Source organism: Mustela lutreola, chromosome 12, assembly GCF_030435805.1.
Source record: "Mustela lutreola isolate mMusLut2 chromosome 12, mMusLut2.pri, whole genome shotgun sequence".
In the NCBI taxonomy this organism is placed as follows: Eukaryota; Metazoa; Chordata; class Mammalia; order Carnivora; family Mustelidae; genus Mustela; species Mustela lutreola.
Window position 1 is genome coordinate 25987063 of NC_081301.1, and position 5820 is coordinate 25992882.

Sequence of the window (5820 nt, forward strand, 5' to 3'; positions counted from 1 at the left end):
AGTAAGTGACTCTTCAACCTTAGACACTACAAGACAGAAAAGAGGAGAAACAAAACTGCAACCATCAGTGAAATTAATTCAGTTACCTTCCCTTGGCAGAAAAAGCAAGCTGCAAAGGAAATAACTCATGCATTTAATGAGTGCAGAGCATCAGCCAAGCAACGTGAGGGATAGAGACAAGACACAGAGACAAGAGATGGGACAAGTCCTTGAGAGGGAACCCAGTCATGTGCAAGACTCTGAATATAGGGATACCCTGATAAAATTGGGAGTCCAAAGAAAGGAGTAAGGGTATCACCAAGGCCCTCATGAGTATCAGGACAAAGGACAGATCCCCTGTTGAGAAGTAGGAAAACAAGGAGTTTATGCTTCCATACTTCTTAACACCACTACATATATGGGATCTAGAATCTTTTACATTTATTAAACTCTGAAGAGTCTGGTAAGAGTACTTTTTTTGTACTCTTTGTACTTCGATTCTCAGATAATCACAGGAGAACTAGGAAAGGCAAAGATGCTACCCAAAAATATTCTGTGAAAATATTGACCTGGATGGAGTCATAAAAAAATGGGAATGATCAGGCATGATAAAATAATTTTTAAAAAGGTAGAGAACGTGCCAGTTTAAAATCCCCTCCACTTACCTAATTTGAAACAACCCTTAAAACAGTCCTGTGTGAAAAGCAGGGCAGATATCATTAATATCCCCATTTTATAAGTGAGGAAATTAAGGTTTAGACAAGTTAAAGGACTGACTCTAGGTTACTCGCTAAGTGACAGAACTGGGACCAAAACCCAGGACTGGCACTGCCTCTGCCGAGGAAGGCACGGAAGGAAGGGTAATGACTTCTAATTGAAATGTCTACCAAGAGTGTGATGAGCTAGTGTGGGTAACGGCTGCCCCGACTCGGGCTGGGCCGGCATCAGGCCAAGAGCAGCCTGCTTCCCAAGCATTCCTTCACTTGTTCAAGAGATCATGAAAATTAAATTGGGCTATAACCAGGCCTTAATTCCCCACCCTTGATGTGAGGAGCCATATTTGTCTCATTAGCCCAGGTCATAAACTCCAGCAGGAGGGAGAAAAGGAGGCAGCAGATAAAAGGGAGGGAGGGAGAGGGAGACAACTGTATGAAGGGAGAACAAGAGGGAGGCAGGTGAGAGGCTTATGTGAAGGACAAGCACACTTTCTTACATTACAGGTGTTCCCCTCCCTGGCGTCATCATAATTGGATTTTAAGTTTATGTAGCTCTTTGTAGCTTTCCAGACAATTGGGTAGGCTCTCTCATTTGATCCTCGTTACCTTCCTGGGAGTCAGGGCAGAGAGGACCAGTTCCACTTTAGCAGGGAAGGGATGCGGCTCTACGTTGGGAGGCTTGTCCAACTTGCAGACCCAGGGTCAGTAAAGCCTGTGCTTTTTGACTCCTACTCCGTAAACAGCAGGTCACAGTCTAAATCCCCGAGAGCTACACAGGGCCAGAAGGTAGAGCTCCAGTATTCTTTTGAACATATCATGCTGCCTCTCAAATCACAGAAACATACTGAACAAGGATTTTTATTTCTACAGAGCAACAGGAGTTTGGGTATGAATGTGCTGTTACCAAATAGTAAAAAATCCAAGGGACTGTCCTTCTTCTTTGATCTACATTGGAATATGCACGAATCACCTTGTCGATTAACCTGGTGTGGGTTAAGAGTAGAAACTTAGAATTATTTTTGTTTAGTTTACAGAGATCTGTGCCACAATGGTATGTATTAGAGAAACTTGATCTAAATCAAGCATGAAAGTCTTGGCTTCAAATTACATCTCTTGGATGTTTGCCTTCCACATAAAAGAAATATAGCGATTGACTATCTCCAAAGAATAAAGCTCTTCAGAGAGCCAGAATAGATACACTTCTAGAAAGATAATGAGGTGCTGTACAATGATATGGGCTGTCACATCGGGGTTCAAGTTTGGTTTCTACCACTTAGTGGACAGTATAACATGGATAAGACAGTAATAATGAGTGTAGATTTGGGGTTCAAATTGATCCAGGTCCAAATCTTGGCCCTACTATCTTAGGAATGTTACTTGGATCTCTCAAAACTTTTAATCCCACCATTTTTATAGTGGTTTTACTGGATTATGCTTAAGAAATGGTAACCATTATTATTAAGGCATATCTATCCTTCAGTGGAAACACGTTTTATGATATCCTTTGCCTAAATGGCAAACCTTGGGACTTAAATAGCTCAGCTATACCATATGAGGTTTTTTCTAATAAAAATACTGATTGGACATTGTCCCTTATTCTTTTTTTATTTTTTGTGTACCAATTTGGTAAGTGCTTCTAAATTTACCTATCCCTAGATAATAAACATAGATTATACTTCTGCTTCAGGTAGACAGAGTTCACTATACACATGATACTAGTAAACTTCTATTGCATCAGATTGGATAACAATAGGACTTTGTCTATTGAAACAGGTTTCAAGGATTCAGAAGAAAAATAAACTATTCAATAACTGTCCTTTAAAAGGAATTGTTACAGCTTTGCGCAATGGCAGTATCGTAGCCAATGAGGTTTATCTGAGGCGCAATTATTGCTAATTAAAAGGAATTGTTACAAATTTAGCTGGAAGTTTTAGTTTAAGGCAAAGCTTAATCTATCCATATCAAAGGAGTTCTACTATATTCTCATAATGCTGAATGTTCAAAGAAAAATCAGATTGTCAACACATAGTCAAGTATGATTTTGGAATCTTCTCAAAAAAAAAAAAAAAATCTTTCAATAACCAGAGGGCAGACAACAACCTTCATAGCTGGCAGAACTTCCATGTACCTTCTACAGAAATAAGCTAAATGACCTCTAGACAAAGGAAACTCAAAGATGCTCAGGCCCCAAGGCTCCAATTCTTAGGGGAATCACAATGTTATAATAAAAGAAACCTACCCCACCTGCTAATAACTCAATTATTACATGTAGCTTTCCATCTACTGAGCTAGAACTATGCCACTAGAAAGACTCTGACTGTGTGTCCTTTGGAAATTCAGCTCAAATATTATTGCTTCTGCCCCTGAAAGCATTATTTTTTAAAGCAAAATAGTAAAGAATTCCAGCATCAGTGCCTGGATTTGGATCAGATACTCGTAGCTAACATATGCAAGGCAGAATCCCAAGATAGATAAATATATACTTAAAGATAGATAGATAGATAGATACTTATAGTACACATATATACGTACATATAAAATTGTATCTGATCCACAGAACAATGATATAAAGTATCATTATATACCTGTATTATTCCCCTTTTACAAGTGAAAAAAATTGTGGCATAGAGAAGTCAAGAGACCTGCCAAAGATCACATAGCAACCTTTAGAACTAGACTCCAACTCTGACAACCTAGGTCCACTCTGCTCTCCTCCCTCTCAAGGTTAGCTCCTTACCAGATGGGTGGCTTCATATGGGAAAGGTACTCAAATGCTCTATTCCTCACCTGGTAAATGGAGAGAATTACAGATCCCTGCAAGTATAACAGATTGTAGGATTGCTAAATGGATTAACAAAGATACCTCCTGTCTTTATCTCAGCACAGCTTCTGGCACCCAGTAAATGCTCAACAAAGACTATGTTTTATTTATAATACTGTCTTCTGGGTGAAGGCAGGACCATTTTATTCATTTATTCATTTATGCAGCTGAGCAAGTCACTTAACCTCTCTGAGACTTCATTTCTTCATCAGTAAAATGGGATAATATAATACAAATATCAACATCTCAGAGTTATCATGGCACATAAAAGACACTCAGATAAGTTAGCAGAATCCCTTTGCATAGTACCTAACACAGCTCCACATGGAAATAGGTATTGTGATAAAAACTTCTTGATCATAGCAATCCATAATGTAAAAATGATAATATTGCCTCCTCCTCATCCCTGGGGATCTGTGAGGATAAATGAGACAATCTCTAGGACAGAGATTGTTAGGAGAAAGGTGCTTTATAAATCTAAGAGGTTGCTATTAATGATCATCATCATCATAATAAATTTGGTATTGGAGAAATCATAACTCATCATGCATGACTCCTCAAGGGAAGCCTATCAAGGCCTCCTTCAATGACACAGTGGCAGCTGGTGCCTGAGGCTTTGAATCTATGGAAATAGGAGAACGAAGATAGTGATGTTACAGAAAGAAATCAAAAAGGTATTCCAGCTGGCTATTTAAAGAGGGTCTTCCATGTCCTCCTGCCTCCTCACCCTCCCCACCGCTCCCTCACACCAAGTCCCCACCAGATCTCCAGGAACAGCAGACCTCAGGTTCTGATCTTCAATTTCACAGGCCCAAGAACTCAACCATACCCATACATCTAAGCCTATGAGAGTCTTAAAGGTACTCCCCTGCAGGGAAGTCCCAGAGAGCTAGGCAAGCTGGGCAGCGGGTTTCCTTATGGCAGCCTGATACAAAACTCTCTACTCAGCAAGCCACAGTTTTAGCCCCAAATGCCAAAGACTGGCCCAGGTTGGTGAGATGAAGACAAAACTAGCATCACATCGTAAAAGCCAAGAGCATCCAGATCTGGACAGGAATCCAGCTGCCGCCCTTAGATTCATGTAGCAACCTTTCCAGGGCTCTGTTCCCAGTAAAAACAGAAGGCTCTCAGAAGGGACCTGGAAGGGTTAAAGAAGATAGAGTCCATGACGTATCTAGCACAGCAACGGACACAAAAGCCCACGGGTAATGATAGCAATCATCACTGTAGGTATTGTGCTGCTAGTAGTTTTATTCTGATTATTCAAAAAATTAAGAAAGAATAATAAAAGAAAGAAAGAAAGAAAGACAAACAGGTTAGCATAAGAAAAAAAGGAACAGGCCAGTCATCTGATCAGATGAAGTCTCCCCCATATGTTCCATAATTTGGTCATGAGTATGTTGAGTGTGGGAAGGTCAACAGCATCGTTAAAGGAATTACATCAGGCTGGACAAACTTCCTCAACTCAGGAGACACTGATACAGAAACCAGACACAAATATATTCATTTATAGATTCAGATGTCCATTTCCAGTAACCAAACTGTATCAAGTACACAAGAAACCAAATTAGCTATTGAAAGATGACTTGGTGAGCATGAGATCATAGAAAATTGGAGGGTCCAGTGGGATATTTATCCAGGTATGTCAGGACTAAATACATTCTCTCCCACTATAGACCCCACCCCCTACCTGATCTGAATACTTGACACTCATGTCAACTAGATGACATTCAGATACTTCTGTTTTACAGAAAACAGAGACTTGCCACACAAGTCTCAGCAGGGCAGCTGGATCTCTGCTCAGATCTGTATACTCTTGGTCATTATCATGTGATACTACCAAAAATAATATCTCCTTCTAGTGTACAGGCCGAAGTCTTACTCCCCTTTTCCCAAAATCCACATAGAACACTGCCCTCCATAAAGCAAAGGTTTTGAAGTCCACTAAACCTGGATTTGATTCCCTGTTCCACCACAGCCAAGCTGTGTCACCCTGCACACATTATTCAACTTCTCTGAACCTCAGTTTGCTGAACTATAAAATAGTGACAATAGCTTACCTCATAGGCTATCACAATGCTTAGCAAGAATATATATATAAATACTGAGCACACTGCCTGTGTGATTATTATTATAGGAGCTGCTATTTAATTTCATTATACCCACTCTTTCTTTGATTTCTGTGACTCTAGTTGTAAAGACAAATCCTAAACACAGTGATCCCCAACTGTTCTGCCTCCATCAATCCACTCAATCACACAAGCACAGCACATCTCCATGGCCAGCCATGTCGGAAGATAGTTC

At 40.1% G+C, this 5820-nt stretch overlaps 1 pseudogene; it reads left to right on the top strand.

Moving 5' to 3' along the window:
• Window positions 1-2530: 2530 nt before the first annotated feature.
• LOC131813430 (U4 spliceosomal RNA) lies at window positions 2531-2663 on the top strand (annotated as a pseudogene).
• Window positions 2664-5820: the final 3157 nt, after the last annotated feature.